We start from the raw sequence: 27,182 nt of genomic DNA on the forward strand, positions 1-27,182 counted from the left end.
TTTCCACTCTGTGAAAACTCCCTTGGCCACCCAATCTACCTTAGTTTTTCCCATCTCATCATTCTTTATCATACGATATAGTTTTAATTCCCTTCTCACGTGCCACTATCTGAAATTATCTTCTTCATTTATTTGTTTAATTGGTCATTCCTCTTCCTCCCAATAGAATATCAGTTCCATGAGAGGAAGGACCTTGTCTGTTTGGCACAGACAATATTATGTGTCCACAAGTCCCATTTTCTTTTCCTCTTGGGCATATAAACTGTATTTCCTGCCTCCCTGGCAACCACGCATGGTTAGTTCAAGCCAATGGAATGTAGGCAGAAGTTATCTGTAATGCTTTCATGCCTGGACTTTAAAGCATCTGGAGACCCTCCTCAGACAATTGTGAATAATCCAGTGACAGACATTGAGAAATCACCAGCAAGCAGGAGCCATGATCCCTTGATCAACATATGGAGTGCTATATCCAAATACACATTTGGACTGCAATGTGAGTGAAAAATAGCTTTTAACACATTAAGTCATTAAGATTTTAGAGTTGTTGATTATAGCAAGTAGCTTACTTTGACTATTATATCTTTCCTGTTCATTGCTATACTCACAGTATCTTCAACAGTAGTGCACTAAAAATATTGAGTGAATGAATGAATGAATAAATTATTAGATGTTCAGTAACTTAATTTTTATTTGCAAATCTGAGTACTTTAAATGCATATCCTTGCATAGTATATGTATATATATTTTTTTTAAGAGAGGGAGGGGGAGGGGCAGAAGGAGCAGGACAGAGAGAATCTTAAGCTGGCTCCACACCAAATGTGGAGCCTGACATGGGGTTCAACCCCACAAACTTGAGATAATGACCTGAACCAAAAACAAGAGTTGGGTGTTTAAGTGACTGAACCACCCAGGCACCTCTTCATGCATAGTATATTTAACTGAGAAATTTTCAAGCGTAGACCTCTTTAATGATTGAAATATTTTTCTAGTGGTAGGCTAATACTAGTTAGAAAAGTTTAGATGAAGGTAAGAATTACATAGAATTATTATTGATTTAAAAATCAACCACAACTTCTTTGACTAGAAACACCGTAGGAGTGTCTTGCAAGAGAAACTAATGGGGAGATACCTGACTCTCCTGTTTCTAACTGAGAAAAAGATATTTCCATAAATAGCAAACTACAAGAATTATTAGAATTATAGAAAATACCCTACTGACAGTCAGATCAGACTTTGTTTTTCTTTAAAAATTGATCTAAATGAAAATCATTGTTTTTTATTTAAAGTTTGGTAGTTAAAAAGTCAAGTTTAGATACAGTCTTTTAAGAGCTATAAAAAATCATAGAAGACAATGTTTTACTGTGTTGGTAACTGTAACTAGATAATAAGTCAATTTCCCAAAGTTATAGTGATAGAAAGTTCATCTGAAACTGGGACCCTGATCCCTTATTTCTTAGTCACTCATTCATTTCCTGACACTGGATTTTAAAGATTCAGGTTTTTGCATAAAGTGACTACTTTTGGCTTTTTCTGTTAAATTTGTTTAATTACACTGAAAGAATCCTCTATCAATACTCTGAAAAATGATACGATTGTCTCCAGCTAAATTATAAATTATTGAAATAAATTATTGAAACTTCAATGCTTGTTCACTAAGTATGAAAAAATACATAGATGCAAATAATAAATACAAAATAAAAACACTTATATACTTAAAAACTATCTCTGTCAGTCAGGTTTAAAACTATTTTTCCCTCGGGCGCCTGGGTGGCTCAGTTGGTTGAGCGACTGCCTTCGGCTCAGGTCATGATCCTGGAGTCCCTGGATCGAGTCCCGCATCGGGCTCCCTGCTCGGCAGGGAGCCTGCTTCTCCCTCTGACCCTCCCCCATCTCATGTGCTCTCTCTCTCTCTCTCATTCTCTCTGTCTCAATAAATAAATAAAATCTTTAAAAAAAAAAAACTATTTTTCCCTTTTTTTCTCCTATTATACCTCTTATCAAGTGTCACCTGGACATTTTGATTCTACCTGGAAGATATCACTAACTTTCATCTTTTTATTTCTATTAACATAGTTACAATTCTATCTTCTGCTTGAGCTATTTCTGTAATGTCCTAAAATTAGCATAGTTGTAGGAGGTGATGTTTCTTCATTGTTTAAGATTGACTCTGCCATGCACATCCACCATAGCCTCCTTGGAGGTCTGGAAAATCGGTGTATTAATTTGTTCAATTAATTAGCACACCTTTGTTGATCTCTAATCCCTGAAATAGGCACTATATGTGTGGAGATCAACTCAGTATCTAGGCAAGGGGCAGATATTAATATAGCTTGATAAGTGCTAGGAATGTAAGTCATAGAAATATGGCTTCACTGCTATAAGAGCCAGAATAAAAACAAATTCTTCCCAAAAGTATTGAAGAGATTTCACTGAGAAGGTGACATTTTAGGTGGATCTCAAAGAACCACTTCTTGAATTATAAAATGTTTGAAAGCTGCTCTTGAACTAAAGGTTTCAAGATAAATAGTTCAGAAAATTGCTAGCAGTCTGAAAAATTGTGAGAAGTTTAGAAAATTGGCAATGTAGGTTAATTGGAGAATGGAAGGTGATGCGGCTCCAACATCTAACATCGCATAGATAGCCAGAAGGTTCTTTATTTTCTGGCTGATTAAACAGGGGCCTTCATCATTCTACATAGCTTCATGTGCATTCATTCAAAATCTATCTTCTTGGTCAAAGAAGGTTGAAGAATGCCTGAGGATAAGTATTGGAGGCAGGTCTGGAAAAGAAGGAAAAACAGATTATGGAGGCTTATATTTCTTTTTCTGAGATAATTTAGGTTTCATTCTTTAGGCAGTAGTAAAGCAACAAGAGTTTTAAAGAGTCAAGTTGATGAAGGATGAGCAGGTCTACCAGTGAAAAAGCTAGGGTTAGCTGGTGGAGACAAATGTAGTGAAAGATTTTGGAGCTCATGGCATTGTGTAGGTCTAGACTAAGGCAATGGGAAAGGAAGGATTAAAAGAAGCAAAATTCCAGAGTCACTTCTGCCACCAGAGAAGATGTAAAATCTATGGACTTTGTCTACTGAACGAGGAAGCAGAATCTAAGATCGAAACAAGTGTTATAGATGATAAGCCCTTGGGTTAATAGAAACAACGTATTTAGATAATAGGAACACAAGAAGCAAAAGAAAGTGATTTACTTGAAGACTGGGGGGAAGAAGGTGGATAACAGGATACATTTTTAGACAAGTATCTGTAGATTGATGTAGGATAAACTAGATATTTTTTGTTAGGCAGGATTTAAAAACCATCATGAAACCTATTTTTTCATCTAAAAAATAATCTTTAAATGTTATCAGAACTATTAATAGCATGTACAAAATATTAGGACATTACTAACCATGAAATCCTAAGTTTAAGCCAAATTTAAATAAAATTGTCAATCAAGTTAGCTTTATTCTTATTCTAGACTTTTTGAAAATTATATCACTAGTGTATTAATTCTGTGAATTCATTCTTAGGACTCCTACTTGTATTTTGAATTCATGTTTATTCTGCACACCAAGTAACTACTGAGTTTTAGTTAATCTTCACTGATCTGGTCAGTATGAGTTTATAACTGTCTTCTGTTAAGATGGTAAATTTTAGTTATTTGGACTAAATAACTTCAAGCTCAAAATAACCCTGGGGGTTGAAGCTATTTCTAAGTAATATCTTAAGTGACTCTAACAGCTACGTTTAGTTCGTTCTGACTCAAGTTTGCTTGAGATTGACATATAGCAAAAATAGATATTTCTGTCTTTTTTTCCTCCAATGTCAAGTTAGGGGGGGAAAGCTATTAGAATTCCAGGCATCTTGCTTAGTTTAAGAGTGTTCTCACAATAATTCTTTACACAAATTATTACTTGATGATCACCTACTACTCTAGAAATGACTGAAAAGTCCATGGGCCACAGAACTTAGAAAACATCAAGACAATTTCACCCTTTCAAAAAGCTTACAACACAACTTTATGATGTTTATCATTCTCTGTATGGGGAAAATATACAATGGGACAAGTTGAAGTCCCGAAAAAAGAAATAAGCCTTTTATGGTAACAGTAACAGGCCATTCCCAACAATCCCTAAAATTACTCTTAGATGTGGGCACGCATGAATTTCTTTTAGCTATCATTTTGCACCACGGAATGAGGGGTTACAGAGGCAATGTCTGAAAATCTCAACTGTAAGCACAATGTTGCCTCTGAGCCAGGATCTGCTGTTAAGTTGCGGCTGTTTGTTAAAATTAGCCCTAATCCAACCCTGAATTTCCTTTCCTCTGGGTGCTCAAGAACATAGTCATCTATTCTGCACAGAACTCCATGTTAACAGCTTTAAGTATATATGTATATATATAATTTATACATTTATTAAAATGTATATATAATGTATATGTTATATATATATATATATATATATATACCTCTTAACATCACAATACACACAACAAAAAAAGAGAATCCAAATAGAACAGGGAGACATGAAACTTATTCCTGCGAAGTTCTAGTTGCAGAGAGAGGATAAAAAAAAAAACATAGAATAGCTTAGAAGTTGTGGTAATAAATGAAAAAGTGATCAAATTTGATGCCCCCCCCACAAAGTCCTTAGGGAGGAGAGAGTAATCAGTTTGCTTAATAAAAATTTTAAAAATTAAGAAAAAAGTGTCAAAGGTGATATTTTTAGAGTAACATGCGTTATTTTTACCTGCTTAAAACTTTTTCCTTCTTTTTTTTGCAGCCAATATAGAAACTGTTAGAAAATAGAAATAATATAAAAAGTCATTTATATTCCTACTAACTAGAGATAATAAGCATATGTCCTTGTGTTCCTTTGTAGCTCTTGCCCCTATAATTACCTAATTTACAAATTTACTCTCTTCATCTCTGAGTGGATACTGTGGTGTGCCACCCAAATTCCCCTTCAACCCCGAGGCATTCATTTCTCTGCTTCTAGGAGTGTCGGAACTGCACTTAGCTGAGTGGGTCCTTGAGAGTCACCCTCAGATGAAGAGATCCCTGTGAGATTGAATCCCTTGTTCCAACTGCCTTGTAGTTCGACTCCTTCCTCAGCTCAGTCCTGCTTCATTTCCTTAAGGTGTTGATCCCAAACCCAAGGACAGTCCTTATAAAACTTCCTGCAAGCAGATATCTATCTCAGAGTCCATTTCCCAGGAAACCTCACTTAAACCCTCTTCAAATAATTTTCGAGTCAGTTTCCCCCCACTTGAAAATATACATTATCAATTCAGCATTACTAATTGAAACCTAGGTGTAAAATATTTTCAGGGACTTCATGGCCTTTTATTCTATGAACATAATTTACTTAACCATTCCCTATTACTGCACATTTAAGACAAGGAGTTCAGAAGATACAAGAGAGCTGCAGGAAAGGAAGCATTGGACATAAGGACTGGGAGGTAAAATGAGCAAGTGTAGGAAAGAGATGCATATTTACCTTGACAAAAGCAGAGAGTCTAAAAAACAAGAATGGTAAGAGAAGAAATGCTATTGATAATGGAAGTCTAAACGCAAAGGTAAAAAAGGTAGCGTTAGAATAATGAAGGGTAAAGCAAATTACTCAAAAAAAATATCAGGGGGGAAAGCTATTCTAGAGGGTACATGGGAATTAAGTACAGTGGAGAAAACCTGGAGACTAGGTCTCCAGCGCTCCTCCTTGTGTGGAGGAGAGACCCAGGATGCCTGGGATTAAGTGTTGGCTATTAAGTTGGAAAGGGAGGCTCAAGAAACATAATAGACTCCCCCACAAGATGTCAAGGCTCAGTGATGGATTAGATCTAGTGAGCAAAATAGAAAGGGAAAGGGAAAATGAGGATAAGATATTTAGCCTGGGGGATGGGAGGAAGATGAAGCTTTTAATGGTGGTGGTGAAATTCAGAAAGTGTGACCGTCGGTAGCAGAAGATGATTAACTTGCCATCTATAGGTTAAATTCTTGATGTCAGGGTTTACCAGGGAAGATCATATGTAGGACAGGCTCAATGTGTTTTTTTCTTATCTGTGTAAAATGTGCAAAAAATTAAGAAAGATTTTTAATTGTACCAAGAGAAAAAACAAGATCATGTCACAGCAACTAGTACATATAGGTATGCACAACACCGAGTCTTCTCAAAGAAGCAATTAGCATATTAACATTAAGACGTCTTACCTATTTAAACAAATTGTATGTGTTTGTATGTATGTATATATACACATAGATTCTCTAAGAATATTATAATTGTACATTTTTTCTATAACCTTGAAAACTAAGTTTAGAATGTCAAATTTCTTGGGACAATAAGCAGATCTCATATTTGTAGAGAAATAAATACATTATTTAATCAATACTAAATTTCATTTCTCATAATAACAAAAGCATAGACATATTTTTATAACTGAACCAGTTTTGCAGCATTTGGATGTAATTCATAACGTATACCTGATGTTAAATATACGATGATAAGGATTATTTGATGAATGAAAAAATTATTAAAGTTGTTTTGAAAATTAGCTTGGAATGTTAAATTCTTGCCACAATCGATTTAAGGATTATTCATTGTTGAACCATTTTGACAACAGAGCACAAGTGTTAATTGGTACCTTATTAATACAATCCACTTACCACTGATTCTCACCCCAGCTTGTCCACATAGTCTATTCATTCCTTATCCCCACACAAAATCTTGAAGTTATTTCAAGGAACCCTTGAGGAGCCTCCAGGTTCTTGTATATTACATTAAGTTCTGGCCTTCCAGGCTGATGTCGGTTGCCTAAGAAGTCATTTGAGAGTCCGTTGGTTCTTTCCTTGCTTCCAAGTCCCATTGAGTTAAAGATACCATTTAGGTGCCAAGGGTACAATCTTTCAATGTTTCAAAAGCCACAAGTAAGATGCTAAAGTTGTATCAGTTTCTCTGCAGGCTCAATGAGGTTAAGGGACATTACACTGTACATAGAAATAGAAGAAACAATTTCGTAGGCTGCCTTACATTTTGTCACCTTCCCTTTTAAAGCCTCTCTTTCCCCCCACAAAATAATTCCCCATAAAAAATTTCTTTTTTTTTTCATTTAGAGCTTTTTTTCCATAAGGCCCTGACACAAGTTCATGATATCTGAGACAATTACCATATTACCAAGCCCATGATTTCCTTTCTATTGCATGGACCTCTTAGCTCTTTGCCACCCAACGTCCTTAATAAAAATGACTCAGATTGACACCAGCACTGTGGCTAAAGTAGATATCCCTCATTTGTGCCTCCTCTCAGCAACAATTTGGCATCTATTCATGGACAAAGTGCCTTTGTGGGAGCCTTTGTTTCTTCCATCAAGTAATTTGCTTATCCTTCATTATTCTATGTCTAGCCATTTTATTCTTACACTTAATAGAGGTTTGCAAAAAGATTATGCGATTCCCAGGAAATTCAGGGGCCCATGAATTGGCTACAGAAGATTTCTTTGAATGTGATATTTATGACAATTCTTCTCAGTGTGCATACACACAAAGCTAATCCTCAGAATAATGAAGAAAACCCACGTATCAATTATTTGTGCTATGCGTAGAAAGCCTAGGTGGTCCAAGACACACTGAAAGCAAGGGAAGAGAGAAACAAGGGTGTTTCTCTTCTTCATACCAGCTACGTGAGTGTCTTAACCTGCCTATCTATAAGCTGTTTAGAACCAGGGTAGCCTTTGAAGCTAACCTTAGTTAGGACATCTTTGAGACTGTTCCCCTTTCTCCTCATTCTCTGTTATACATTTTTGCAAGTACTGTGTATATGTTGTTTGCCAAAAGTTCCTTTCTGGGGTAGTAATCAGGAAACTATAATTTCAGGAACGAAGGACAAGATACAAAGTGACCTAAGCTTGTCCTTTTTTTTTTTTTTTTTTTCTTTTTTTTCCAAAGTCACAATTTGAACTATGAAGCTGGTTTTGTCTCTTTGCCAAGTTGGGCAAGGAATCTTGGCTGAAATATGCTCTTTTAAAGACATATGTGTTGGGGCTTCTTTGGTGCCACTGGCTGAAAAAGCGAAGGCAGCCTGACTTTTCTTATTCTTTCCATTTTAATGTAGAATGAATGATCCCTGAGGCTTCTTAGAGAATATTGTGTGGCTGAATCAGGACGTCCTTTAGAAATATTTAGAATTCTCACTCAAAGTAGCATGTCTAAAATAATTATTTAATAATGTTATTTCTACTATTTTATAGCTGCTGTATTATTACCCTTGTGGCCATTATTATCACACCAATATGTTTATTTTTAAATTTTTTATTGAAGTATAGTTGACACACAAGCTTGTCTTCATCCGAAGCTGGAGGGCATTGAGCAACACTGCTGTGAGTGACCCCAAGTCCTGATCAGAATCTCCGGGACAGAGGACTTGTTGCCTCCTGAGGAAATAAACCTGTAGAGAAAAAAAGACCCGCTTTATGAATAAGGAGCTCACTGTTTGGTGAGAGAACTAGAAAAGAAAGTAGATAGTCACAATCCTTGGGAAAAAAACAAAGAGTACTGAACATATTCCTAACGATCACCTGCTTGTCAAAGGATCTAAGTAAAACTAAAATATAAACATCTGTACTTTCAGAATTAAAGCAACTTAAACTTGATCAAAGGTACGCTTTTTCTTTAAAAATAAGCCACAAGGTAATTTATTTATTTTTAAAGATTTATTTATTTATTTGAGAGAGAGAGAGCGCGTGCAGTGGGGAGGGGCAAAGGGAGAGAAAGAGAATCTCAAGCAGACTCCAGGCAGAGCCCGATGCGGGGCTTGATCCCACAACCTTGAGATCATGACCTGAGCCGAAATCAAGAGTTGGACGCCTAACCGACTAAGCCACCCAGGCCCCCTAACCATAGGGTAATTTTAAATAACAAGTTCCCCTAATTAATTTCAAAATTATTGGGGATAAAAATATTCAATAAATTCACAATTTCAAGAGACACTTCTACTCTGAGAAGTGGTAATAAATTAGAGCTCCAAATATTACTTTGTATACTATGGGTTACCTAATAAATAGTTGTTGACTTAACTCTGATAATGACTGGATGATTAAGTCATGATTTAAAAAGATATGATGATGTAAAATAATAATAATATTTCATTTCTTTTTTCTCCTATTCAAAACATTCAGTGAATTATTATCATATACAGCATCTGTTTTCAAAACTGACTTATCAAAGTACAATAAAAGAAGTGTTCTTTTACTTACATTTTCAAGTAAGGTGTGATAATGCACATATATGAGTAAATGTAACACATATACAGATTGCATTAAATAAATAGGAAAACACCAAAGTGCAACTTTTACAAGATGGAAAATAGTAATTAATGATGAATATAGTAGAATAAACAAAACCCATATTGCATAGTATTTGTAAATAGCTTGTAGTTTACTTCATATATCAGTATCTATGTTAACTCTTAATTAATGATATATTTATTTTTATATCGAGGACTTAATTTTTCTCAAAGAACCTATCGTTTCCTTTAAAATATCTTGAATTCAAAGAATCCCTTCAGGTATAAGCACGGACTCCTTCCTGACATAGATAAAGGTAGCCTTTGTACTTATCAGCCTGATAGTTAAAAAAAATCAGATAAGCAACTCGAAACGTGCAAAGAAAGTCTATTTTTTTTAAAGATTTTATTTATTTATTTGACAGAGAGAGAGACAGAGAGAGAGGGAACACAAGCTGGGGGAGTGGGAGAAGGAGAAGCAGGCTTCCAGCCCAGCAGAGAACCGGATGTGGGGCTCGATCCCAGGACCCTGGGATCATGACCTGAGCGGAACGCTTAACGACTGAGCCACCCAGGCACCCAAAGAAAGTCTATTTTTACTGTAATCATTAACAACAAAAGAAATTAGCTATTCATTTCAAGCCTTTACCTGGACTGTGTCCAGCATCTTATGTACTTTTTTTTTTTCATATAATTCTCACAACAGGCTTATAAGAAACACGTGTTAATGGTCAATGTTACAAATAATGTAAATGAGTTATGGGAAGATGAAACTTGTCCAAGGTCCTGGGGTTCTTAGGATTCAAACTGAAGTGTACCTAATCCCCCAGCCAGTGCATCTAGCTTCTGCACGTTGGCTCACTCTGTATTCCCACTTTTCTGTCTGAATGCTGTATCATAAATCTCGCCTGTGAGATTTCATAAATCTCCTGCTACCGTTCTATAGACACTGGAACTGAACTAGCTCTAGCCTAAGTAATCGTGTTACAACATAAAATAAAGTTTCTATAACAATATGGGGAATACCTTCTTCGTGTCATTCTTCCTCGCACGCCCCTGTTTTTTCTCCTCCAAGGCACAGCATAGCACCCCCCCTTTGGATCGGGAGATAGTACCGATGCTGTGGGCGAGGAAGACACTGATTTTCTTCCTCTTAAGGAAGGAATACCACAAAATACATTGTGTTGATAGGTCTGAATAAATAACGTATTCTATAACTGAAATACAGCTTGTTTTTATAGGCAGGACTATCTTCAAATTTGAGAGAGGTAAAAATATATGATGAGAGTGTGGCAATAAAAGGAGAAAGAAAAATCGGAAAAGATTTGGTCCTACTTTCTTCCCCCTGTGTGCAACTGCTTTTATTAATTTTCAATAATTACCATTTTAACTACCATTATAACAGCAATAGTAACTTGTCTCATTGAAATCTTCAGGACAGAAAACATCAATTCATCAAACCCAAGCAATTCTGCATTTCCCATCATGCAGGTTAAATCTCTAATAATAGCATATCATCACAGACTATGCTCCTTAAAGACACATATATCAAAGTACCCATGCCACATAGGAAATCTCATTAATGCTTGAGATTGATATTTTTTTCCTTATTTTTGGGGTTTGTTTTTAAAAGAAGTTGTGTATGTGTGTGTGTTTCCTTCATTTTCCTTTTACATGAATAGCAATTTCTCGTAGAATAAGATAAATATTTCAATAGTTTTGCTGATTCTATATGAATGGAATCCAAGTAGTACATGTGTGTGTGTGTATCATACATAGTTTAGTATACATTGGTATATATACATACCAATATATGTATATGTTATGCTGTACGTACATATATATATACGTAGTATAGATATGGTATACATATATACAGTATACATATGGTGTGTTTTATATATATATGTATGTGTGTGGGTATATATATATATATATATATATGGCTATGCATTAAGTGAAATAAAATCACCCAATCATGAGTGATTTCATGTGTCATATTAGATATTCTGTGACTTAGAATTGTTTTCAGTCTTGCAGGGCACCATGAATTCAGGGGAATCAGTGTGATACCTCAAGAAAGTCTTCCAATTCTTTCTTTTGGGAGGGGACATGACATTTTGGTAAATTGGAAAGTAGAGGGTGCTGGTGCCTTTCAGAAGATGTAAAACGCTTCACTTGGTACTAACGTACATAAAGCAATTAGTTACTTGTCATGATGGGTGTTCCCTAAGGCAGTGCACTTTCTCCATTAGTATTTATATCTACATGCCATTACACACTGGGTAGCACTAAATAGATTAGATAGGTTCAGAGAATTACTCAAGTCATGTGCCATCAAGAAAAGAGATATTAGCAAACATTATTAGCATACAGGTGGAGCTGGATCACTTAGTTTCCAGTGACATATTTACTTTTAAATGCTTGCTGAGAATGCAACATTTAAAACTGATTAATTAACCCTTAGAGAAGTTATTTCTTTATTGATTGGTAAATATTTTTGGCTAGTGAACATAATCATGACAGTTTTGTTAGAAGTCATCTCCTCTCCCTACCCTTCCCTGAATACCCTGCCTGCTCAGCTTGAAAATTCAAAGGTTTCTTGTATTTGGAAAATACTACATTTATGAAGAGAAACTCAATTAAGGGATCTTAAATATAAAGCCAATCATATCCTGTCACATGTAAGGCTTAAGGTATATAACCAAAATGGAAGTAGGATTATGTTATTTTATGTTATCTCCCTCTAAATATATTCTCTTTCTCTCTCCCCCTCCCCCTGTCTCTGTCTCTCTCTCTTTCTCCACGCAAAGATCTTGAATATTCATATATCTTAAAAGATAATCTATTTTCAATTTGGCTCTTTTCAAATATATGTTCTATTTAAAAAGCTATTAAGTTTTGATCATCAGCTTTTTCAGTGAAATTATTAAAGCATCATCTGCCTCATTCACCAGGCTTGCAGAAAATATTTATGAGTGTCTCATCTATTCAAAGTACTGAAAATTATCAGAGAGTCTGTCCTCTGGGCTAGCTCCCATAGGGTTCATATTTTGTTTAGAGCTTGCCACACCATATGACATTTACCTCTGTATGGGTTTCCCTCTCATAATTGTTCACAATGCATTTTCAGACCAAATAGAATAAACCTGATAATAATACTGAAACACTGAAATGCTGAAGCCCTGAATCAGTTACTATTGATATTTGTCTCAAGAATTTGAAAACATTCTTAGTTAACATTCATTTAAAAAGCAGGGCTCTTTTCCAAGTAAGTTCCCATGCTCCCTTATGGGGAAGTAGCTAAAATAATTGTTTTATACTCTTATAAATATCAGACTTATTTTTATAAATATATTTTTAAATAAAAAAATTAAATATTTTTATACTGATATTGATTGGTAATATTACCATGTAAGTCAATTCTTTGTTTTATTGCATGCTTAGAGATCCAAATATTATGCACAGAAGGTAACTGCAAATATAAGCCAAATATAAGTTTTTGGATATCCAGAAGTTTTTAATTTTAAAGAATTTGTTGTATCACCACCCACCTACTATAATTTGGGGATCAGTACATATCTATTTGATATTTGGTAACCAAAACTTACCCGTGGCTTAAAACATATAACATTTCTCTAAATCATGCATTCTAGGGGCGCCTGGTGGCTCAGGAGTTAAGCGTCTGCCTTTGGCTCATGTCATGATCACAGGGTCCTGGGATCGAGTCCTGCATCGGGCTCCCTGCTCTGCGGGAGGCCTGCTTCTCCCTCTCCCACTCCCCCTGCTTGTGTTCCCTCTCTAGCTGTGTCTCTCTCTGTCAAATAAATAAATAAAATCTTTAAAACAAAATAAGCAAATAAATCATGCTTTCTAAACCTTGGAAATTAACTATTATAGGAACTAAATAAAAGTCACCTTTACTTATTAGATTATTATAGCCACTTGGAGATTGTAAGACATAGATTAAAGAAAATTGGATTATAAAATATAAATATGTAACTCAAACAGGAAGACAAAGATGTTGCTGCATGTGCATTGGTGTTTAAATTCCTCTTCTGTTCATGGTCCCTGTGCAGTATTATAGTTGGGGTATTCAGTACACAGAGAAAACATGCAATGTCCTTGAAGGATCTCTCCTATTGTGAATCTTGGGCAGGGAGAATTTAGCCTTGAGTATGTACTCAAGACAAAATCTATAAAGAATAAAAAAGACTGAATAGTCTGGAAATATTTCTAGATCAACATCCTTTAAAACAACTCAAAGAGAAAAATTCTTGCCAGAGAGATTTAAAATATTGCACATGATGAGCCATTCAGGACAGGATCTAAGGATTGTCAGCCTTTTCTCTAAAATCCTACACAACCTTGTTTCACCACTGTTTTCCAAGTATTAACTATACAAATGTGCTACCAAACACTGCACCGGCCTCAAGAAAAGTCTTATAAATTAGCTAATGTAACAGAGTTGATTAAATAGTGAATCGTAACCTGCTGAATATATTGCTGTTGTTTTTCTAAGTAATTCAGTCATTTAAGCAAAATATCAACCATATCTATCAATTTCAGGGTCAACTATGAAAATCCCAAACCATTTTTTTTCTACCTGTTAGGTTACTAAACAAATCATTTTCTAAGCATAAAAAAATCTATTCCAACCTGTATAAAATGCTGCCAACTCTTTCCATCTATGGCAACACCATAGGATAAGAGTAAATACTAAATTTGTTCAAAATATTTCATTTAAATGTTATTTTTAAGCTTTCTTCATGAAAATAAAGGCATCAGTTGAATTCATTTCAGGTGTTCACCTGCTTTGGTTTCAATGAAGGAGAGAAGTGAGTTTGGAAATTGGGAAACATTCCGTTTAAGAGATATTTATTGAGCAATTACTTAGTGAAAAATACAGTTAGGACTGGCTACGTCATCTCTGGGGTTCAGTGCAAAAGGAAAATTTAGGGAACCTTGTTCAAAATTTAATAATTTCAGGATGGAATAGCGGAGCATTAAACCAAGCACAGGGTCCTACTAAATGTGTGGCCCAGTGTACCTGCCCAGGTCATGTGCTCATGAAGCTGATCCTGCTGCTGGACAATAGGGAGTACCAAAAGACGAATATGGCATTTCTTCCTTGCGTAGAAACGAAGAAGGGCATAGGCAGTTTCATTGTGCTATCTCTTACCTGGAAGCTAACCCAAATGATGGCTTTTTTCTTGGAGACTCAGGAAAGGCTTATAAGAGAATTAGTATCAGAACAGGATCCTGAAAGGTATGTTGGGCTTAGGTTGGTGAGACTGGGGAAATGAAATTATTTTAGACAAGGGCATGTAACTGAGTGGAAACTTGGGGAAAGAAAAGAGCAAATTGTGCTGGATATAGTGTGTAGGTCAAGTTCATGTAGAGTCGACAGGAGTGATAAAGTTAAAATTATAGGTTGGGATCAAAACAAGGAATTAGATGAATGCTAGTAGAGTAAGTTTGTATTTCACCATGTAAGCAAATGGAAGCCTTTGAGTAACATGATCTCAAATAGGCTGCAGGATGAAATGGGAGTAGAAGATGGGCAGAGATGCTAGGGTCCAATGTCTAATTAGTGAGCCGGTTTTACTAGTTATCAGGGCCTGGATTAGGGAGATAGCACTGAAGGTGGAAAACAAGGAATAGGTGTAAAAAGCATTGCAAATGAAGTACTGCTATGTGGGGGGAGGCAGTGGAGGATTATTTAAATGGCCATGACTTGCAAGCAACTCAGCAAAAAAGAAGAAAAAGCAAGGTTCTTGGACAATTCAGAAATCATCCACTGAAAAACGAGATGAGTCTATTAATACATTTAGAAGTAGGAAATGCACAATGCAATAAGAAGGGATCATTTGGTCATATACTAAAGGATAATAATTGTTAATGAAGGTAATTATACCATTTGAGAGCATGATGGTTCCGTCTGTGAGTAGACTTAACAGTAAAGAAAAAATACTTTTATGTTGTTATCTGTTTCTGTAACAAGACAATCAAGGATCATGTATATGCCTCATATTGTCTGGGTTGAAAATGTTCTTCGCAAATTTAGTAACATCTCTATATTAAGTGCTATATGAAAGCAATAATAATCATCTTTCTTTTTGAATTCTGAGCCCCTCATTCTACAAATAGACAAACACTGGAGTGCCTGGGTGGCTCAGTCGGTTAAGTGTCTGTCTTCGGTTCAGGTCATGATCTCAGGGTCCTTCTTCCTCTCCCTCTCCCTCCCAGCCTGCTGCTCCCCCTGCTTGTGTTCTCTCATTCTCTCTCTCAAATAAATAAATAAATAAATAAATAAATAAATAAAAAAAAAAAATGGACAAACATGTATAGCTTATTTACCAAGGCACAATGGAAAGTACCGGGGGAAAAATGAACAAGAGGTGTCCTCAGGTAACTCATAGGGGTATAGGGAAAACAGCTGATCATACCCATTCTAATAGCAGGTTGGGGCAGACAGAGAAAAGAGAAAATGGGTCTTTTTTAAGTGAAAAGAAATCGAAGATTTCTTCACAATTTTCTTGCACTGAATCTTTAAAGGGACAGTGTTTCCATTCATGAATGCATATTTGTCTAAATACATTAAAATGTCATGGACTCTGTAGCAAACTATTTCTTTTTTTACTCATCTTCCAAAGACAAATGTAACAAAATCCAGTACCTGAGTAATAGCAAAATATTTTCTGTTCAATGTTTGTATATCTTTTTGCCAATAAAAGTGGACAAAGGGTGTTTCAAACTTAAAAATATAGTAGACTGAACGCATAAAGGCATAGTACTCTTAGCTTTTTGCTGATGTTATTTTTCATTTTATAAACTTAAATATCTCTTTTTTATCTCAAAATCTCTATTGTATACACATTTATAACATGCTTGAACATTGCAAAATTGAGCCATGTATATTTTAGGACAAATATTGGGGGAAGTTATGTTCAATACTAATGTCTATACCATTTAAACAATGGAAGCATCAGGTGAGTAACAACATTTGGACAGCAAGTCAATATGACTATGAAAGGTCTCCAATAATGAGCAAATTCAGACCAATACACAGTTTGAGTATTTGGCCTTCTTATTGACAAAGGTTGCTTTCAATCACACTGTATCTATTACCATATCAATCATCACTCTAAATGAATACAATGTTATCATTGACAAAGACATCACTTAAGCTGAGAAAGTAAAGATTCTAAATAACAAAATAATGAAAGGTGGGTTGTTCACAGCAGGAAAATGAAAAATATACCTTAAGAATCTATTCACAGGAAGGTAAAAAAAAAATTGAGGACCAATACAGAAAAAAAAAAAAAAAACCTTTATTGCTCACAAAGACCTTGCAATAGAGTACAATTAATATTACATTGCTATTTATTAAAGTTAATGCCGAGGAGCATTTTCTTTGGCATACAAATTAAGATATGGGATTGAACTGATAAAAATGATTTACATGCAGGATTAAAATATTGGCAGCTTTATAGAGTGAAATGTCACTATTTTGCTGTACCTTCAAGTTTTACATTTCCTCCTTTGAATCCCTGTCAACCTTCATGAACAGAAGAGAGTTTAATCGATGCTTGAAGTAGCAATAGCATAACATTGACTATTTCTCTTGTTAATAATCAAAATGGTGTTTAGTAAACATCATAAAGTAAAATGACACACATATATGCTAATTATCAAATTACAAATTAAATAGGGTTCCATGTTTTAAGAATGCTGTGCATTTAAAAGATGGCATTTCCACTAAGTAAACTTATATTTTCTGGTTTAGCCTAAGGCATTTGGTTTGCCATAAGAAATTCAAAGGTCAGGAAATTCAAAAATCTTTAGATCACACTTGAAACCATATAAAAAAAAAATTCTGTGATGCCAAGCTCTTGTAGGATGAGATTCCGTGTGTGTGTGTGTGCGTGCGTTAACGTTCTTCAAATGCTTGGATTTAGTTTGCAATTTTATTTCGTTGTAATGAAACATCCTATTAAGAGTCACCCTGATTCAAATACAGAAAGGAAAGGGTGTTATCATGATATAAAAAATGTGAGGTATTTATTTAGGTTAATTTGTTAGATATCAAAACAATATTCAGGAGACAAAAGAGAGGGAACGATGTCATAAAATGACGAAGGAGATCGAGAGCAAAATTTCTAGCCGATTCAGCTGAATGAAGGGACCATGTGGAATAGCATGACACATCTGGCTATTAAGGAAAATCATACAAATGAGTGTGAGAAACGGCTGGACAATTTTATGTGAGGGGAGGGTGAGCGTGCAAAATATGGAAGCATAAAGGTCACAAAGAAGGGAAATGGGAGGAAAGAGGCTTACAGCAATCTACCAATGATTACTACTCACTTAGAATTGCTTCTCAGGCCTATAAAATAGCTGAGCTTTAAGTAAAAAGGAAATACTGTTGCTGCTTATGAATGTTTTAAATGACCAGGATGTATGTTCCCTTCAAAGGTTTTGAGAAAATATTCTAACTGGAAAATGAAACTTACTCTGCTTTCAAAATAATTCCTGTAGGTAAACTTTGGTTTTTTACTATTATAAATGCAACACTTAAAGTCTTAACTTTAAAACTTTTGCATAATAAGGACAAACAACAAAAATTCGTAAGGAAATTGTTTTTCAAATGAAATCTTTAATACATATTTTTGCATAACACAAAGCGAGTAAACATCTTCAACAGGCAAAAGAAGATAGGACAATTATCCTTGGTGATATGTTAAAACCAATTTTTTTTCTCTTATAACTTACTATATTAGAAGCATATCTCTCATACTTCCCTCATTTCAGAAATTTCATTCTCTTTCTTATTAGAATATATTCCTCACCTTACATGCTAGATCCTCCTCAAATATATAGGTCATTGCTTCCTTAAATTGAATTATGCAAGGTAGACTAGCTTTTGACATTAGGCCTTAAGATGACATTGCTATTTACACCTTCACTTTTGCTTCAAATTCTGACATATTTACCCTTGATTGTAACTGTATTTGCAAATATATTTTTTCACATTTCATAGACTGAATATTTTACATAGAGAAGTAGCATATTATTCCTCTAACTAATGGGATTAATACTCATCTGGGCCCTTTATTAAATCACAATTTGAGCCTTGATACAGTATCTTACAGACCTTAATGCAAATGAAAACTTTTGTTATTCCATGAAGCATACTGCCACAAACTTGTAAAAGCTTTATAAACACCAGAACACTATTTTTAATAGCTCTTTTTAGAAGAAATAATTTATCCTAACTAAAAAATAGGGGAAAAAAAAGATGGAAAATAAAAAACCTGCTGTGAGATACATTTTGTCATCTTAACACAGAAGCTTTGGACGATCAGATTACCCTACCCAGGTAACACAGACAGATTATTATCTGATCACAATCTAGAAATAGAAACCGGAAGACCCTGCCAGGAGTTTCTAATTCGAGTGAAGGAAGAGACTGCTTGTAGAGCTATTTTAATTTCCCCAATACAAAATAAAGAATTTATTAAAGAAAAGTTGGTTTAAAGAAAACATGTTGCTTAAATGTAGGGGAAAAAAACCTCTTAAAAAGGAGCAAAAAGATTAAAAAAAAAATAGCAAGCAGGGGTGCCTGGGTGGCTCAGTGGTTAAGCGTCTGCCTTCAGCTCAGGTCATGATCCCAGGGTCCTGGGATGGAGCCCCGCATCGGGCTCCCTGCTCGGCGGGAAGCCTGCTTCTCCCTCTCCCACTCCTCCTGCTTGTGTTCCCTCTCTCGCTGTGTCTCTCTCTGTCAAATAAATAAATAAAATCTTAAAAAAAAACAAAAAACAAAAAACTAGCAGGCAGAAAAACATTCCCTACTAGTGGATTCAGAAAGAAAGTCTAACAGGGACACATTATAAAATCCTGTGGCTTCACCAGTGAAAAGGGAGGAGAGGAGAACAACGGAAAGGATTTGAGTAACTCTTCCACCTGGGTCTCAGAAATAGCACACAATCCTTAGTGAAAAGGAAAAAGTAAACCAATAGTAGAAATAAAAGGGTCACTACATCTCAGTCAAGCAGGATCGTAGAGATCCAAACATTATTGTTTGCAAATCTATTTACGCATGGATGCTACAGCTGAAATATTTCAGAAGATTACTAGTTCTAGACCAAGGCTTCAAACAAATAGAGAATTTGTGTTTTTATTGTATAGAAATACTTGGGGACCAGGGAACTTTAAAAAATAATAATAGCAACAAAAATAGTTACTAAATATAGAACTGATATTAATAATATTATCACTAAAACAATAATAGCTAATGCATATACCTATGTAAATACATATTTTTATTAAATGCCATTTGACATGAGTTTTCAATGAAAAAAATATTACCAGATAATTGCTTTAGTCAGATTCTGCGTCTAATTTTTGTCGAGATGCTGTGGATTTCTGCTCTTTAGAAATTTTGTTAAGCCAGTTTGTGGGGGGGTAATAAGGCAGTTGCAGTCAACAAGGACAAGTTGTCACTTGAATAATTTGTCCTAGTGTATTCTAGTTCATATCATTCTAGTTTTGTCACCCACACAAACTATGACAAACTATGACAAACTATGACAAAGCACCCTATGTGGATGCTGGACAAGAACCTATCTCTAGTTTAAACTAAAAGTGATCAGGAGATTCATTTGTCTACTGCAGAAGTGTTTGCTGAGACACCCTGTAAGGCAGTAATCATACGTTATGTAAACTCACAAGAACCTTGCAAGTAAATGATACACCCACTTCACAAATGAGGAAGTTTAGGCTTCGTGAGAGGCAAGAGACTTATTGTTGGTCACAAGCCCAGTGAGTGGGCACTGGATTGTAGGATGTTAGAGCTCATGTTATCTCTACAAGCCCATGTGACCTTCCACCACCAATGCCAATCATCCTCTGGAATTCTTTCGTCTATTAACTATCTGATGATGCAATCTTATAGTAATAAAATTTTGAGCCTAACTCCTATGCAAACAGGAATATAAAAAGAAGATATTAGAGGACTGATTAAAAATCCAAGGAATGGGGGGGGAGGAGCGGAATGAGGAGGAAGGGAGTTAAAATAGCCATTCACTAAATAAATCCAGTTCTGGGACCAAAAAAAAAAAAAAAAAAAATCTATGGATCACTATATACCATTATAGATGCTTTAAAAATGAAGAGGAAGAAACTCAAAATGACCAAAATATAATTTTTAGACAAGTAATAGAGTTATTGAAATCACATGATATTATCACATTGGAAACATTGCAAATAATAATAATAAACATACATACACACATATACATATATACACAACATACACATGTATGCATACATACACACACACATATATATACTTTTTTTTTGCCATTCCTTAAAAGCTTTTATCTTTTTTCTTCGTCAAGACAAGATTTCTGTTGTACATATCATTGTGTACATGTGTATACGTCTAAAGGAGTCTGGCATAGCCTCCCTTCCCATGGCAAAAGCAACCCACAGGTCAGTGGAAACTTTTACTCAGGAATTGGAGACACCTATACAATTTAGTCACAGTTTTTGTATTTTTGACTATTTGTTCTTATGTTTACTTACATGCTTGAATTCTTAGTTCAAGCGGAAAACAAAATGGAAAAGTGCAATCATTTATGTATGAATTAGTTCAAAATTATATTGAGAGTCTGTTATGTACCAGGCATCATGAACGATATTAAAGATGTTGGCACACGCCATCTACGAATTTTCATGGAGAATCTGAAAATAATTAAGAAAGTAGAGAATCCCAAACTAAGGGAAACATTTGGTACAGATGAGCTGATTCTTTAATATTAAATACAGTTTTTTTTTTAAGAATTGCATTTATTTGGAAAAATGTCTAAAAAAAAAGAATTGCATTTAAACGCTATGTTCAGAATAAGGTTTACAGTTAATATATCATTCCCTAAATAGTAATTCTTAAATCTCAGTTTATAAGTTCTAATCCACACATTCTCTCAGATCATTTGCTTAGATTGTTAGAAACATGATCTCTATTAAGGTGAATGGAAAAAGTGTGGCTTCAAACTCCTACCAGTGCTTTGAAAAATTACAACTAAGAATTACAAGCCTTTCCAGCTGCTGATACTAATATTTACCAAAAGCTGAATTTGGAAAATGTTCACAGATGTGAACAATTTTATCAGAATTTCCTTTATCCTTTTTTGTCGATTATTTGAAGAGTGCTTTCAAGTAAATTCAATTTTTTCATAGGTCGAAAATTGTTCTTTTTAACAATTTAGCAATTTTCCTGTCCAAACAGGAAAGATATATATACATAAAAACAGCAGCAAATACTAATTTTATACAATCTAAAGACAAAAATTAAAATATATCAGAAACATATTTTCAAAAATGTGTGACTTGAGAAACTTTCCCTGAAATTCCATGGAATTTCTACATATGAAAAGAAACACAAATTGTTCAATATTCCTGTGAAGATACTAGAGTCTATTTTCAAGGGAGAATCTGAGCAATTGGTGCTTTGCCTACTTAGGACTGGGGTTCCTTAAAATAGGGGAATCAAGGTGATAAGTTAACATCAAATAATTTCCCATCAGGATTGTGATTATGGAGAATGACAAATGTTTACTGTACAATTTTAAAAGTTAATGATACGTTACCAATCCACAGTGTCTGTCTTGCTTATATCCATTTCCTCCTCAGGGCTAACCCATCACCTTTCAAGCAGACAATGGATCTGGTTGTATAATTTATTAATGGTAATTTAGTAATAGTAATAACAATAACAGCATTTTGTATTTGTATAGTACATTGCCATTGACAAAGTATTTTCTTTTACTTGCAGTTTTTCGTCCAATCCTTTTAAGAAGAACTCAGGTCATTGCATATGGCTACAGTTAGGTGATATTCAGACTCGGGTGCAAACAGTGCTACCCAGAATTAGACAGCCTGAAAACTGCACGTCCAAGTCCAGCCTCCCCTCCCTGCCTTACCCAACACTTGTATTTGTTTCCTTGGCCTGCTTCCACTTCTTCCACTAGAGTAGCCTTTACTAGTACATGATTATGAAACCCAACTAAATCTATACCTGTCTTTCCAACCACACTGTACGATTCTTGAGTTTGGGCTCCACAATTTTCTCCTAAGTAACCTATATATTTATTTTAAGAGCATCAGAGACTTGAAAGCTTTTAGTAGAACAAACATAAATCTTTAATTTTCAGATGAGGAAACAAAGACTAAAGGGGACAAAAGACCCATTTCCAATACCAATTAATTTTTAGTCCTTTAGCTCTTTGAGATGGAGCTCGCTGCTTTTCAATATGGAATTAATTTCATGTGGGAACTAGATTATTAGGAATCCAATGAACTCAACTAATGTGACAAAAGAAAGCAAATGGATGAATGCATGAATTTTATCAAATATTTATGGTTCTTATTGATATCCAATGATTTCACAAACTTCAACTTTACACTTACCCTAAGTCATCAACTTTGGTCATTTGTTTGGTGTGGCATGTTGTAAGCTCTAAGAGCAAATTCTCTGGGGTCACAACTTGGCTTTGACATTAAATGTTGGATCTTGGACAAATTACTAACTTCTATGTGTCCCAATTTTCTCATATATAAAATAGGAAAACTAATATTATCTTCTTCCTCAGATTGTTGTGAGGATTCCTTGAGTTAATACATGAAAAAGTATACAAAATAGTACTTGGCAAACAGAAGACTTTCAATAAATCCTAGCTATTGTTATTACCATTTTTAATTTATTTTTCTCAGTTTCTGAATAGTTCAGATGAATCTGGATTTGAACGATACATCTGGCTTTTCCAATTAGCTATTGCTAAATATTCTCAGAAAGGTAGCCAGCTCTAATGCTGACCTTAGAGAAATTCAGTATAGTTCTGCCTAGTGGCAGGATTTTCTATTCTGAACATTTTTCTTTTTGTAAAATTGTGGTACAGATTCATTCCAATCAAAGTTTTAGCAAGCTGTGTTTCCATTATTAAGGTAGAGGTGATGGTGGAGAACTTTTGTATCATTAATAAGTGAATTGTTTGTATCCATGTTTCAAGCTTAAATCAGTAAAATTCCATTTAGTTTTAATTTGAACTATGTCTCTTTGAAAGCTCATATTGATGCTTTAAAATTGTACTCAGCTTTCTCTTTGCCTTGAAATTATCATCTTAACTGAAAAGGTAATAAATAAATTCACCCTGACTCTACATAACATCTGTAATTTGAAATAGAAAAATAAAAGTCTGTATTTCCAAAGTTGTTACTATAGCTCACTTGATAGCCATATTTTTATTTTCTTGTATCTTTTACTTCAATTTAGTCAAGACCATCTCATTATGGAAGATATCAATTTATGTAAATCCTTTCTTTTTTTTTTTTTGCTTTTATTAGTTTGAAACAATGTGCAACATTATTTAACTCAATTTTGTCTTTAAATTGAGTGAGTTGTAAGTAGATCAAGGTTACCAAAAGGTTCTCGGACTACACATTATATCTTTGCCGGATGTCTGTGTTGTATTTTGGAAGACATTAACGGAGGCCTTAATCAATTTGAATATCCTAAATAAAAGTTTAAAATAGAACCATTCATCTAGACATATGATCTACATTACATGAACTAACTGTATTGTCTAAAATACCTGGTCGACTGTTGGACTCCCTCACTTGTTTAGTTATTTGACTTTACATGAGCCTATTCTTAAATAGTGTTGATCACTTGAGGATATAAAAGAAATTTATTTTAGACAGAGTAAATGAAAATACAAGTTAGACATTCCATCCAATGCAGTTTGTTGTAATCATAAGAAAATGAATTAAGTGTACAGGATCCTTTAATGATGAAGGGGATAGAATGTCATTGTCTTTTTTAGTATGATGAATATTTATTCAGAACTGTCAGGATTGCTTACTACCTACTATGTCATGTTCATTAAACATGTTATACAGCAGTCTGTCAGGGAAAGAATCAAAAGAGCTGCTAGAGAAAAATATGCTTCACAAGCAACAGAGATCATCATTAATTCAAAAACAGAATACTCCATTTAAAACAATATTTTTTTCTGCTTCTCACCCAGCCCCCAACCTTCAAAATTCAGTAAGATGGTATCAAATATAAAATGTAGCGTGGATACAATCCAAGATTTTTCGCTTGATATATATTAGAAAATTGGAATAGGATGGTTATATTCCTGAGAGTTGAAGCCTTACTACACAAGTTACTAAAAAAAAAAAAAAAAAAAAAATATTTATGTAGTACTGATGGCTAAAAAATAACTAGTAACAGGGAGTATTGTCCCAATCTAGTACTCCTAATTGCATCATCATCATAAAATATTGACAGAAATAGAAGAAGAAAAAGAAGGAGGAAGAGGAAGAAGGCAAGGAGAAAAGAAAGCATGTACTGTTAAGATCTCTACTACAGAATATAGACTGAGTTTTCATCATCTTGCAACTCAATCTGTTGAAGAATGAATAACATGAGGTAGCTTATTTGAAAATTTAAATAAGAAGTAGAAAGGAATTGATTGTTAAAAAATTTACATTTTCAAAGCAATTCTGTTAATCTCTAGTTATTATATCCTGAGCATGGTATATTTACAATTTTTTATTTTAGCCAACTATGTTCTAAACACACTGAAAAAGTCATTTCCTTTGCTTTCAAATTTATCTTTAACTTCTTTTTTTTTAATATTTATTTATTTATTTGAGAGAAAGAGAGAGATTGAGAGCATGAACAGGAGGGAGGGGCAGAGGGAGAAGCAGACTCTAGCTGGATCCCAGGACCCCGAGATCTTACCTGAGCCAAAGGCAGACACTTAACCAACTGAGCCACCCAGATGCCCCAAAATTTATCCTTTACTTCTAAAAGAAAAATTAAAAATGCCTGTGAGAGGTTCAAAAGCAACCTGGGTAGAGTGTTTTTGATGTCAGAGTGGGAGTTCTTGGGGAGGAGGAATGAAATAATCCTTGGGGAGCAAAGTAAACCATTTTGGGGGCTTTTGGGAGTCAAAGTACTGCATTTGTGAAAAGTTATGTAATAGTGGCAAAAGAGTATTAGTAACACCTCCTCTTCTTTCCCTAGATTTCACCGACATTTGTTGATTATTTTTTTTTTTTCCTGCCAAAAATCACTACTGTGGCGAAAGTTAGAAGACATGGATTTGTTTAGGCCACTCACCAGTCATGAGGATGTGGACAATTTTTATGAAAGTTCACTTTTCTTGATCTGAAAGTGGGGACAATCATATTTTCCTACTCACAGAAGTTAACTTCTTGGATGCTACTTTGATATAATTCATGTACACATACAAAAAATAATCTGTAATTTGTATCAAAAACCTGCTAGAAAAAGGTACTTCATAAATAAGGAAGGTCATCATGAATTCAAAACAGAATATTCCATTGGAAACAATAGATCTTTTTTTTTCTGCTCCTCAACCACTCCTCTGATTATTTTTTCTTACTTTCCCTGGCATCACTCTCCCCAACCAAAAAAAGAAAAAAAAAAAAAGAAAATGAAGAAGAAGAAGAAAGAAAAGAAAAGAAAAATGCTTTTCTTGTTTGAATAAATTTTTGATGTCACTGTTTGTTGAGATGGAAATAAAATTGTTGGGAAAAAATTATTTAGGAAACTGGCCTGAAAATTATAAATAACTACCATATTTGATCAGGAAGAAATAAAAATTCCTTCCCTATAGAATTACTAAAATATGTAAATTTTTTAATATTAAAAAAACAAGTGTAAAACAAAACAATGCAAAAAACCTTAAAAGGTAGTATATTTACAACACTCTGCCCTAGAATGGTGTTATTTAGCATTTCTATATTGATATAGAATAATTATGATTAATGGATACAATGCTACATCATAAATCCAGGAAGAATCTTATATCAAAAGAATTGTTGAATATTTTTATGTCTATATTTGAGATCATTTCATTAAGCTATAATTCTATAAAAATAGGCAATCCATGTACAGCCTATATAGATCTACATAGATTATTTCCTTAATCATAACTGATTTTCTAGCCCTGCCAGGTGACAGTCTCCTGCACTTGATTATCTGATTTGGAAATAAGAGTTATCCAAATAGCAAGTGGCCACGCAGCTAACACTGGTTGATTATTGAAAGAAAAAAAACACACATGTGATTCCAGGAAAAGTTATCTTTTTTTTTCTGCACTGCAGTTTGTCTAAAATTAGTCTTATTTTTCAGTTTTATCGATTTACTTATTTCTCTCACCGTCATTACCATTTTTCAGTTGTACGTTTAAGAATTCTTGACATCACCTTGACTTTCCTTTACCTACTCAGTTCCTGTCATTTCTCCTCTCACTTATCTTTCAGATTTTCTTGATCCACCTGTTCTCATGCCACCAGCTAACCTAGGTCCTCATCGCTTCATAGCTGGATGACTATGATAGCCTCATAACTGATATGTCCAATAAGTTTCTCTCTTCTCCAATCCATCTTGCATACTTTGGACAGACTAATTTTGTAAGGGGCCAATTTCATCATTTTACTTCCTTGGTCAAAAATTGAAAAGGGCTTCCTCCTGTCTACCACATTGAGTCCAAATTCTTCTGCCTGCCTTTCATTGTGTTTTATTATCTGACTCTCTCTTCCCCTTGCAAACTTATTTCATGGTATTATGCGAGAAAACCTGTCAAAAATGTCTCCTCTTTGCCTTTTCCAAATCCGGTGATTAGTTTGTAAGTTTGTCATGTCTCCCTATTCCCAAACCACATTCAGTAAGGAGGTTTTCTTTGCTTCTTTCATATCCAAATGCCAGTCATTTTTAAAGTCCAATCATTTCACACACTTCCTGGAAACCATTAGTTTATATTGATCTCTTATTCCTTTATTTGAAGTATTTATTTTCAGTTTCAATACAGTC

The 27,182-nt window shown here is 34.5% G+C and overlaps 1 long non-coding RNA gene across 3 annotated transcripts; it reads left to right on the forward strand.

Moving 5' to 3' along the window:
* The first annotated feature begins 279 nt into the window (after window positions 1-279).
* On the forward strand, window positions 280-25,801 carry LOC118550923 (uncharacterized). Of its 3 annotated transcripts, none has more exons than XR_013447508.1 (3): window positions 280-493; window positions 3,524-3,603; window positions 25,368-25,801. It is a non-coding gene; the product is annotated as an uncharacterized LOC118550923 (long non-coding RNA). The 3 variants fall into 3 exon arrangements; XR_013447507.1 differs by lacking the exon at window positions 25,368-25,801 and adding an exon at window positions 8,308-8,644; XR_004924799.2 differs by lacking the exon at window positions 25,368-25,801 and adding an exon at window positions 8,313-8,644.
* Window positions 25,802-27,182: the final 1,381 nt, after the last annotated feature.

Source organism: Halichoerus grypus, chromosome 5 (genome assembly GCF_964656455.1).
Source record: "Halichoerus grypus chromosome 5, mHalGry1.hap1.1, whole genome shotgun sequence".
NCBI lineage: Eukaryota > Metazoa > Chordata > Mammalia > Carnivora > Phocidae > Halichoerus > Halichoerus grypus.